Source organism: Sturnira hondurensis, unplaced genomic scaffold (assembly GCF_014824575.4).
Source record: "Sturnira hondurensis isolate 20B ecotype Veracruz unplaced genomic scaffold, ASM1482457v3 Scaffold0003874, whole genome shotgun sequence".
NCBI lineage: Eukaryota > Metazoa > Chordata > Mammalia > Chiroptera > Phyllostomidae > Sturnira > Sturnira hondurensis.
Genome location: NW_028076505.1, coordinates 5,531,282 through 5,544,034, shown reverse-complemented (window position 1 = coordinate 5,544,034; position 12,753 = coordinate 5,531,282). Strand labels below are relative to the sequence as shown.

The 12,753-nt window shown below is 38.6% G+C and overlaps 1 protein-coding gene across 1 annotated transcript in view; it reads right to left on the bottom strand.

The window, feature by feature from the left end:
• Positions 1-12,753, bottom strand: part of MACROD2 (mono-ADP ribosylhydrolase 2) — a 580,549-nt gene that overhangs the window by 185,405 nt on the left and 382,391 nt on the right. The window lies entirely within an intron of this gene.

The following is a 12,753-nucleotide window of genomic DNA, read 5'->3' as shown; positions in this document are numbered from 1 at the left end:
AGGATGGAAGGGACTTTTACCCAAGATGTAACCGGGGGCAGGCCCCCCAGATTACAGAGCCTGCATGAGAGCTTGGAGATGATTGGCTCCACACCATGTGGCCAAACCTGCCCAGACTTACTATGGCAGCCTAGCAAAGCTGGCAGGATATGGGAGTGCTGGCAAGTGTAGCTGGTTGTGGGAGGAGTTGGAAATGGGGCTGCAGAGAAGATTGGCACGGGGATTTAAACCTCGACTCAGCAGCCATGAGGGGAGAAGACTACATCCCTGTGGCAGTGCAGAGAGAGCCACATGCTTCTGGCAGAGTGGGGACCCCCGCAGCTTGGGTAGAGAGAATCATCACGTGGCTTTAGCAGAGAACCACCACTCGGCTTTGGCAGAGTGGTGACCACCCCCTCCCCAAGCTTTGCCTAAAAGAACCTTGTGGTTTTGGCCAGAGTAGGGACCCCTGCAGCTTTGGTAGAAGAGGACCACGTGGCTTTGGGGTGCTCCCATTGGTCACGTGGCCTGGGAAGCAGGAGAGACTTTGTCTGGAAGAAGAGTAAAACAACTCTTGCCAGTAGGCCCTGAGAAGGTGCAACATGGCTTTGGATTAATTAGCGATCCTGTCTGGATGGCAACACAGCTGATGGTGCCAGCAACCTGAATCACAGACACCTACTTCTTTTCCTGAGTTACAGAACCCCAAATTAGGGCAGGGGGAGAAGGAAGCACTGTGGGTGTCCGTGGGTATCCAAAAAGGACTTTGATATTTTAATGAAGACATTAGGTCACTACTTAAAGTCTGTATAGCTTTAAATAAACATTTCCTTTCCTTTTCACAAATCTCTGGCATTGAGAGATGGCTTTCCTAAGGTGGTGGACAGTCAAACTTGTGTGTGTCTGTTCGGTAACAGTTAGGGTACAATTTAGCACCAAGGGTTTATATTTGTTTTAAAGAATATTATGTATTGTAACAAGCTATATATGCAATAATTTGTTTTTGTTACAAAAGTTATTCATGGTCACTTAAGTTATTTCAATTCCTAAAAAATAAAAGCTATAGATTTTAAATGCAACATTTTCTGCATTTATTAAACATAAGCATTCTCACCATAAGTATCTGAGAAATGTGGGAATCGCCATTGGTTGTAGATCAACACAGTGACCAATCTGTGCAGTATGTAATGAGAAGTGTCAGTTTGCAAATCCCAACCTTTAACCATGTGCTTTCACCTGTCCCACGAGTTGTACAACTCCTATTTGATTCCTGTCATCTCCTCTCCCAGTTTAGCCCCCTTTACCTGGACAGATAAAGACATGTGCTTCCTCTGAACTCTGGATGACATGTTTGCTAGCTTAAAATTTGGGTTGTCATCTCTTATTCTTAAATATTCCTCACGTTCAGACAGTGCTGAATCCCGTCTGCTTCCATAGCTGTTCCTCTCCACTTACATATTGCAACCCAAATTCAGACTACCAGTGCCATTTGCCCTACCTATGTTGTGAGTTCCAAACTGGTCCTCTCTTCTTCCAAATCCTAACTCTAATTCCTTTTACATGTAGCTTCCAAATCAATCTTAAAATACAACTCCGATATGATTCACAACTTATCAGTAACTCCTTTCTGTCTAATGAGAAAAGTCTAGGTTCTCTGGGGTAACACTCAAGACCAAGATATCTGGTTCCAGCCACTTCTCTCAGTTTCACCACTGCTCTTCCACTCGTGCTGTCACCCACACGCATGACAACGCTCGACTCTTCTCTGCGTACTTGAGAGCTTCTTTATCTCCCTTTACCTGTCTCAGTCTTGGAAGCAAGGTCCTGCTCTATCTGTTCACACTCATCTTCAAGGCCAAGCTGAGATGCCATAATATCTGCTCAACCAAAGTTTGACTAAACAATGTTCTCTTTGGCATATCTCATTTTTACTGCCCTAGTATATAAACTTTAAGGACCTTTGGGTTTAGGTCTGCTCACTGGCTCTTTTATCCACCCACTCACGAGGAACATGATCTTAGAAAAGTTGCCAAACCTTACTGAGTTTCAGGTTTATAAACCATCAGGTGGGATAATAATACTGCCTTCTTCATGGACTTGCAAGATTCAAAGAGACAATATCACATAAAGCACTAGGACAGCTACTGAAACATTGGCAAGTGATAAATATTAGCTATTATTACCATCAATCTACAGTCACTTATTAACATGTGTGTCTTCCTTATGTTCATTTCTAGATCATAACTTTTGCAAAGAAAAGGACTATGTCTTATGTTTTTCTGTAGCCTGTGGTATCTAATATGATTCATTCTGTACACTAGAATCAATAAAGTGTACTTCCACCACACTAAATGTCTGTTATTTCCTATGTCACTCCTACATAGTAGGATACCATGTATCTGGGTGATGGAAAACCATGAGGACTCAGTGAAGATTTGCAACTTCCTTCTGGATGTATTTTATAATATAGTTATATTTTAGCCAAACTTTTTCGATATGACACTCTTTTGAGTGTTAATTATAAATAAAGATTAGAGGTATATTAGTCAGTAGAAATAGAAAATGCATTTAATTTGAGGTTTAACAAGGTAATTCTTATTTTTAAAAAATATTTTACTTATTTATCTTTGGAGGGGAAGGGAAGGAGAGAGGGAAAGAAATATCAATGTATGGTTGCCTCTCATGCATCCCCTGCTGGAAACTGGCCTGCAATCCAGCCATGTGCCCTGACTGGGAATTGAACCGCAATCCTTTGATTCATAGGCCCATGATCGATCCACTGTGCCTAAGAAGGTAATTCTTAATGGTCATCATTACCTTTTAAAGAAATAAAATTTCTTCCATTCAAATATGTTAGAAACATTAGTGATTTTTTGTACAATTTCTTTCTTTCAGTCTTCTTATGAATGCAATTTTGGGAGAAAGAATACCTATTTCTGAGAAATATAATTTTCTGACTAACTGATTATCAAAATGTTGCAAAGTAAACTCTTCACAGATTCTTCCCTGAACTTAATATATTTAAACAGAATTGTATTCTCAGAATCATTTAAAATCCCCATGAAGATAGACTCTGGAATCTCAGAGTGGGGTGGGAAAGAGTCTCTACAGTTTCTCAGAAAAAATAAAGGAAGAGTCCAAGGTGTCTTTTTTTGTCACGCATATATCCATTAGTCCATCTGGTAAACACTCATCAGTAGCCTATTGTGTGCAAAGCTTTGTGTTTGGGGAAGTAGAAAACACCAAGATGAATCAGTCCCTAAAGCAGTTGTCTATAAACCTATTATTATTAAGGAAACTAGGATATGAAGATAAAGATAAATTTGAACATATAGTAGAGGGCTGGCAATGCCATTATTAAAGGTGTCGGAAAAGGGATAGATGCTTCTAGTGGGCTACTGGGAAGGGTTCTTAAAAAATGTGACATTAGAGCAGATATTTGAACTTCACAGACTGTACTGATAGCATCGTCCCCAGAAAGACCCCTCTGTGCAAAGGATCATACTTAGTGTTTTCATTCATTCCTTCACTCATTCATTCATTCATTCTACTCTTTCACTCATTTATTCATATATTGGTGAAGAGTATATCAAGGATCTGGACTTAGACTGTTTGAGTTTACTTCCAGGACCAACTATATAAAGCTGTATAATCTGCTGCAAATTACATGAACCTATACATTAGCTTCCTCATCTAGACATTGGGATAACAAAAGTATGTACTAATCATCTAGACTTGGTAATACATGCACAATGCTTACACAAAATGAGCATTCAATAAATACTGGCTATCAGGGTTAGGATGTTGTTATCATACTACTTTTACTACTTAAACAACCATTTATTGATCAGCACCGTGTGCCAGAACTATGCAAGGCCCTGAAGAAACAGATTGACAATTCCTTTCTTCAAAGAGCTTACAAAGAAGTGGGTGATGTAGAAAAGTAAAACAACTATCAGAAGAGGAAGTAACAGATTCTCTGGTGCAGATAAACAGATTCTATTGGGAAACAGACAAGAGGCATCTAAGGAAGAGAGAAAGTCTACCAACGCTTTCCAGAAGAGATGAGGCTTAAGGTGAATCCTTAAGGGTGAGAATTTGCTAGAAGAAAAGAAAGGCAGTAGATTCAGAGCAGATGTAGATGTCCTGCTTCTCCCCTTTGTTCCTTGACACTTTAATTTTGCCAAGCCTGACATCTAGCCACCAGCCCCTGGATCTCTCTGCCTGAAGGCTTTCTCTGGGTTGCTTGAGCCTGCTAGAGAAATCTCAGGGTATTTACCACCCCCCAGCAAAGAGCATCTTTTATAAATGAGGGACACGATGTGCACATAAGTACTCCAGCTCCCTTGTTTCTCGGGTGGGCTAATTCAGGAGCATGTTCTATACTATGATCCGAGTCTCCTCCTCCACAAACAAGCACAGAAGTGAGCCACCAATTCTGTAAGTTGTCAGTGTCTTTACAAAAGGTGTCAGAGAAGGGATAATGCACTTACAATGTGTTTATAGCTTAACCTTACTGCATTCCTTCACTTCCCTATCTCCTTCATAACTGTATAGACAAATTCTTTATACTTTCTCTCTCTCCCCCTCTCTCCATATATACGTACTTATGGAGAGAGAGTACACACACACACACACACACACACACACAAAATCTGCTATTGGTCCTGTTTTTCCATAGAATCCTGATTAATACTCCAGGTTGAAGTGTACTCCATGTTAAACTTTATCCTGGAAAGCAAACTACTTTAAACAGAGGAATAACACACTATCCTTTGAGCAATAACATTTTTTCATAAGAGAAATTTACTAAAAGTCTAAAAAAAGCCCTACTATTTTGATATTATTTATATTAAACAATAAAGCACAGTATTTTTGGTCTGCAAAGTACCTAAGATCCTGCTCTTTATTAATGAAATCCAATTTAGTTCAACATTACTTTATATAACGTGATCACTTGAGCCATATTTATGCAACACATTTCTAGCAAGAATTTTTCTCTAACAAAACCAGGAAACAGACAATACATAAAAGAAGATGTAAGTGGCCCTGGCTGGTGTAGCTCAGTGGATTGAGCGCAGGCCTACGAACCACACGAACGCGGTTCGATTCCCAGTCAGGGCACATGCCTGGGTTGCGGGCCAGTTCCCAGCAGGGGACTCACAAGAGGCAACCATACATTGATATTTCTCTCCTGTCCTTCCCTTCCCCTCTAAAAATAAATAAATAAAATCTTTTTAAAAAGAAGATGTAAGTGTATGGTTATAGGAAATTGTGCCATTCAAAATCTGGAGCAGGTAGGAGACCGATGGAGCCACTCTCCTTTCTAACAGTTCTTCAAGCATCATACTTGTGTGTTGGTGGACAAACATGAAATAAACTTTTCTTACTCAAAGTGATACAGGTACCATTTCAAAGCAGAGGGAAGTCTTTCAGATGATGTGGTTCTGTGTGTTCAGAAATCCACTTCCAGAAAATCTCCTTCCTTTCCTAGGCTAAAGCTCCACTTCATCTTAAGGGGCCTCTGATGTTAACTTCATAATACATGCTCTTCTTATTCACAACATCACTCTCTGTCAGATTACCCTGTTGAATTCTACACAAAAGTATAAATATAACTACAGTTCTTATTTTAATAAAAATGATATGAAAACCAATTAGTTTCTCATGAATAATCAGTTTACAGTAACAGCTTTATACTCTTTGGAAACCCTTTCATAAGGAAGTCCCTAACATGCTTTGAAGTCTGTAATATCAACTTCACCTACTTTTATGGGATACAGAGTTAATATGAAAGTTTATTGTCTTAAAGATATCCATCTCTGGAGAAGCATCTCATTACCCAGTAACAGATAGTCTTACACTTCTTTGTAAAACAAAATATATCGTGGGTTTTGCCATGACTTGGGATTTGTCTTCCTCCTTCACTTAATGCAAGATTGAGAATTACTAGTTTAGAAATGTACTGAGATTTGTGTACGCTGGAAGAGAATCTTCTAGAAATAGTAGCTGTCCTGCTTTTTGGATATCCAAACTGAGCTAACTGGTGACATCTAACCAACATGAATGCTGGTACAGAGGTGCCCACATCACATGATTCCTGGGATCGAACAACAGTTATTCTCTTCATAAGGGAGTATGTGCTTTCTTCTGAGCTTGAAATTATAGCCAAAACAGAGGTCCAGCTGCCTGCTGCTGGAAAAGCCAGTATGCTCAAGGCAGGTGCTGCTGTAAAGGCAAGTGATTTATCTGCAGATGCTGGCCATCTGGAAGTCGGGGGACTCATGTCACAAAGCTCATCTCCCCTTGCATTGGAGGCAGAGGTGTTTTTTTGTTTTTGTTTTATAAGGAGGGAGAGTGGAATGGGACAAAGAGATCAAGGGAGGGGGTTGCCCAGTTGCGGATGAGCACAGTCCATTTTGATAAGGCAAGTGATGGTCTGGTGTGCATCATCCTGGGTTAGTCATCATGGCTTCATCTCACCCTGGCTCCGTGGTTGAAGGTCAGCAAATCTACCTGACCTAGGATGCTTGAAGGTCAGCGTCTGTATTTTTGAAATTAGTTCCTAGGATTCTTATCCAAACATGCTGTTAATCTACAAGCTACGTATTAGTCAGAGTCAGTATCTGCAGAAACAATATAAAAAATGATGGGGTGGGTTACAATTTGCCAGTGTTACAAAATCACCCAGCTATCATGGGCTGGATGGCGCAGTTATCACAGGCCAGGCCCAGGACCTTTAGATTGGCTAAGGGGCATGTACGTAGATTGAAAGCAGCTTCAAAGGAACTTGTAGGTTGCAAGGGGAAAGGAGTATGTTATAAAGATGAGGAAGTTACCCTCATGGTCTATTAAGGCAGCCTCTCCACTTTTGAGAAAATAAAAGGATGGACACCTGAAATAAACCATACATTTCTTCTGTCAAAACTCCAGGGACATTCACACATATGGGTAGGCCTGCCAAGCCAAAAACAGTTATAGTGATCTTACTCATGTGCTCCCAAATCCTTTCTTAAGGCTTAAGTTCACATGACAGGCTTCTTCTGCAGTCTTTTTATTCTCCATTTAAATAATTTATTATCAAGGTTTCTAGGAGCAATGTGCATTTACAGAGAAAAAAATCACAAAAATCAAGTGCTGCAAGCTTTTTAGGATTTCTATGATGTAGGGAAGATGTTGGTTGTCTAATGGCTTCTTGTGAAACTTGACAAAGCAGAAATCCCAAGCAAAGAATAACTGATAAAAGGAAAGTCTCACTGAGTATGGCTCCTGCCATTAGATTGGGAACCTGGATCCACTGAATCTAACATTTGCTAAATTCACTTTCTGCAAGGGAGTTGATAGGGCTAGTAGAAAAATCCAAAGCTACAGTGCCCTGCCCCTTTACCCCCACCCCTGACAACCCAACTGATTCTTAGCTAAGAGGAACGCTCAAATCTCATTAATTTATAACTAAATGAACCGATAAAAGGCACTGCTTGGATAACTGCACAATTCTGCTGCTTTTGGCTTGGCCAGTTGGGAACATGATGATACGACTTATCAAGATATAGGATTCAGGAGTAAGATAAAGGAGTTCAGGAGATTTTGAATCTAGTATTAGATGTGCTGGGATTGGAGATGCCTGAGGGACTCCAGCTGGAGAGGAGCTATGTGCAGGTGAGTATACCAGGGAGGAATGGCAGAAAGAGAAGTGGAAGAGATTGGTCCACAGTGGCCTATTAAGGCAGGCTCTCACTTCTAAGAAACTAAATGGACAGGCACCAGAAATAGGTCACACACTCTCCTTGTCAAATTCAAGTCCATTCAAGTGAGTTAAAGACTGCAAAGAGTCATGTGTAGTCATGTGATTAAATATGCACTGGTTTCAATAACCATGCTCCACCTGTTGGAGAGATCCTGATAACCTCAAGAAGGACAGTGTGGTAGCAAGGTAGAGATAATCACAGGATTGCTGTAGGTTTCAGAGGGAATAGCGAATAAAGGAGATAACACTTCAAAGACATGAGGCTAAGGGTAGAAATTAGACCCAGACATTAAGCGCATGGATTGGAGGATTTTCATTTACTTTATTGTTTATTTTTATCTTTATTCTAACTTCAGTGTCTTGTTAGAAATTACTTTATTCGTATAGTAGTCCTCAAAACTAATTACTTTTCCTTGCATTTACCCAATGTTTTCAACTACAAAACTAGGACCAGTCTACTCAGAATGTCAGAAGGGTGTCTTTTAAAAGCACCCAGTAGGGGTCTCTGTTAAGATTGCCTAGGGCATCCTCCCTTCTCCAGTCGGCATTTGGCCTTTTCTTTGTTTTATCAGAACTTCCTAACTAGATCAAACTGCTTAGTCAATGCTCCTGTCCCCAGGGCTTCATTTGTTCTGCTGTTTATCAGCATTTGCTACACACACTGCACAGTCCCTGCTTTTGAAGAGACAGATTGCTTTCTGTCTATACCTGCTGCTTGTTCCTGTATTCAGGTTGCCTGGTTACAGCAACACTTCACTGGAGTTTCAATGAAGGCAAAATGTGTTTGTAGCTTTTGAGGCCCATCAAGTGGAAATGGTTTACACCCATTTCCTAAGGAAGCAGTCAACTCATTTATGTCACGTTAGAGAGAGCACATCTTGTATATTCTAAACATCAGTGCAATCCACATATTAAAAATGTACAAATATACCAAGATCCTATAAATATTCACAATTCAAGAAAACTGAATTTATTCACTTTGCAGTTTTTTTTTGTACATTGAATGGGCCATTTGAAAAAATGTACAGTTTAAACTGGGTAAGCGGTTTATCTTGCATTTGTGGGCAGGGCATTTTTCCTCTTACCACACCTGGTAGTCAGGAAGCAGATTGCTTTGCATAAAAAATTTCTGAGGAGTTGAACTCAGAACAATTCCATTTAGAAATAAAGTGATTTCATATGAGATTAAGAACAGGGGGTTAATATCAAGGTCCTTTCTGAGTTTTCAGTTTTCATCTTCATTCTCTTAAAAAAAGGGTTTCTTCTTTTTTTCTTTTTTTACCCTCATTGTTTTCTTCCTTCCCTTTTGCCTTCCTTTTTTCTTTCCTTCCTTTCTTTTTTTTACATTTTTCTTTCATCTTCATTTTGTCTTTATTTCTTCCTTTCCTTATTGTTTTTTTTTTTTATAAAAGAATAAGATCATAAAGACAAATTATATTTGAAGAGGGAGGGAAAGTAAAATCTCATGCACTACTCATTGGACTGTAAACCCTGTGCAATGAACAGAATGTTTTTGTCCTCCCAAATTCATATGTTGAGATCCTACTTCTCAATGTTATGGTACTAGGAGGCAGTACATTTGGGAGGAAATTAGACCATGAGGGTGAAGCAACCATGGACAGAATTGGGGCCCATATAAGAGAGACCTCAGAGGGCTCCCTCTTTTCATCATGTAAAGATACAAGGAGAAAAAGACTGTCTGAAAAGTGGAAGTGAATTTTCACCAAAACCCAATCATGCTGATATCCTCATCTCAGACTTCTAGCCTCCAGAACTATGGTAAATAAATTTCAGCAGTTTATGACACCAAGCCTATATATTCTGTAATAGCTGTTCAAAAGGACGTGAGACAGATCACTTAATGAGAGTGTTGGTGTTCATATTTCTTATTCTACGCATGGTGACCCCTGAAGTTATTCAGTACATGACATTCATTTATAGTGCTGCAAACACATTGGCCAATTTGACAATTACTATCAAAATCATCTTGGTTTTGTATGCATTTTGAAAACACAATTCCACTTTTAGAAATACTTTAGAAAAGTATTCTAAAAGTGAGTGTGTATCAGTACACTGTATCACTAATTTATCTATATACCATTTATAAACAAATAGAGAATAATTTACAATAATAATTCCATAATTCAATGGTATGGTTTTCAGTGAACATTGAGTCCATTAAAATTATGTAATGGAAGATTTTAGGATAAGAAGAAATATTCATAATGCATGGCGATACACACAAGTTATAAGACTATGTTTCTGGCTGTTTGCATTTTCTATTTTAAAACACCTGAAGGATAAACAACAAAATCTAATTCATCTGTGGACTGTAGGGTAGGAGATGGTTTATGTTTTCTTCTTTTTGATTATGGTTTTTTTAAACTACAAATCTGTGCTACTTTGGTAATAAAAAGTTATATATATAAGAAAGTTCCCAAATTGAAATATCTCCTTTAAAATTGTAGTAAAAAGTAAATATGAGTATTTTTAAATTTATGATGCTTGGTCTATATACCCTTGTGAATATTCATTTACATTTTTATTCATTATGTTTGAAATTGGCCCATTACTATGTTTGCACATGACAAAAGTGAAGCACAGAGTCACACAGTTCTAAGGTGGTTGTGACAGGAATAGAAACTGTTTTTTGTGATGACAAACCCAATGGTTTCTCCCCTACATATAGATGTTTTGACTACATATTGAGCTCCTCATGAGTCATTTGTGACCTATTTCAGATCTTAACCACCCTTGTCACCAATACTGCCTTCAAGTTTTGTCTTCTTATCACTGTGTTGACAAGGCAAGAAGAGAGAAAACCTTACAAAATCATTGCGCCCTGTGCTTCATTATTGTTTTTGGAAAAATGATAAGAAGATGAAAATAATAGGATATGTGAATATGCCATATGGCAGGAGGCACACTAGCTTTTCAGAAGCTCTAGCATTATCACTGCAAATAGATAATACATTTTTGACATAAAGTCTACCTTTAAACAATCATCCATGTTTTCAGGATAGCTATGGGAGGAAGCATTGCATAGTGGAAAGACTTGGAAGTCAGAAATAACCAATTGTGCATGACTGTCATCAATTTGTTGAGCTTTCCTCAGCCTCTGTTCACATTTATGCCAATGAAGTATCATTGTCATGAGGTGACTGGTGAACCTGTGGCATAGGGTTACTGGTAGAAAGCTGGTCTGTGAATTGGAACTGATTATTTCTTTTAAGTAATTAACTTTTAATTCTTCTTAAGTATAGAATCTATCATGTTATCATCCCACTCAAAGACTTACTCTTAGCATCAATCAACATTTCTCAGTTTCATCCTCCTTATTTAAAAAATGCTCCCATCTAAACTTCCCTGCTTCCTCTGTATCACTTACGTAGCACTTGGTGTCACTGCTCTCTACCTGCTCATACTTTACAGATTACTGTAAGTGCTGTGTTGTTCACGAAATGTAGCCCACCACCCTGGTCCTCAGAATATTTGCCTCTGAATTCCTGGGTACTATGACCACACAGGTGCTAAACTTGATTATTTGCTGATGCTGTCTTCAACTGTTCTGCAAAATACTTGCCTCTCAGGCATGTTATAAGAACTACAGCTAAAAAGCAGAAGTGATCAAAGCTTTGGGTACACAGTAGGCATATAATAAATTATTTGTTTATTGATGGGCAGAAAGATAATGAATGATTCTAGAAGAACAGATAAGAAAAACTGCCGCAGCCCGCTGCGGTAGACGTGGATCACGAAGTGAGGCGAGGGACTTAATTAAATAATGGAGAGGACCATAGCTCTGCTGGCATATGGCGAATTTATTCAAGCAATAGCTGTCTTATATACAAACTGTTAAAGCCTAAAGCAAGACTGCAGGGAACTAGAAACAATGTTGTTTTTCAAAGTTCGTGCACTCCCTTAAGCTACCAAGGGCAAGAAGTTCTCATAACCATCTGGGAACATGACACCTGCGCCAGAGCCTTGTTGTGTCCTTCAAGGCTGGGAACTAAAAGGTTAGGAAAGTGTCAAGGTACCCGCCGGCTCCAGGGACCAGAAACCAAGTTCATCCACCATTTTCACAGTGGAGAACTCTGTCCTTGGCCCCCTTAAGGCCTGGCGGACCCCCACAAAAAACTTACGAAATTAGTAAGGAGGATGGATAAAGAAGATGTAATGTGAATACTTTCTCTTGTTAAAATTTAAAGAATAGATCTAGGTAAATTTTTTAAAATATGACCATTTGTCAGATGATATTATCTAAATTTTTTGGATATTCTTCTTTGCTGTGGAAGGTGAAAAATACATGAAAAGAAGTGCTATACCCTTATCTAGCTATAGTAACAATACTTATGCTTTCTGGAAAAAAATGGCCTTTTACCTGAGACTGGTTAAATAGTGTTTCAGCTTTAACTCATGAATGTTTTGTATTTACTATAATAAACACCTACTATATGTTTAGAAATTTTACACCTTGTGGAAATTACAGTGGAATATTAGAAACGGTCTTTGATCTCCACAAACTTACCTCTCCATTAGTGAGATGAGACAAAGAGGTCAAAAAAGAAATCATAATATAAAAATTGATCCAGAGTTGCCTTGCAAGAGTGTGTATAATTTAGACAGACAGAAATAAATGATAAAACACAGTCAGAAAAAAAGGAAAGTCATTCATTTTAATAATACTTACTATATATTTGGAATAGTATAAGCAGGTCAAATAAACAGAAGCCTGATTGATAAGGTTTTGATTTTTTTATTTATAAAATATTAGATGCATTAAAAGATGTGCAAATTATTGGTGCCTATCAGTAAATGATTGGATCAAAAAACTATGGTACATTTACACAGTGGGATACTACACAGCAGAAAGAAGGAAGGAGCTTCTACCCTTCGTGACAGCATGGATGGAACTGGAAAGTATTATGCTAAGTGAAATAAGCCAGGCGGTGAAAGACAAATAATATATGATCTCACCTTTAACAGGAACCTAATCAACAGAACAAATAAGGAAGAAAAATATAACT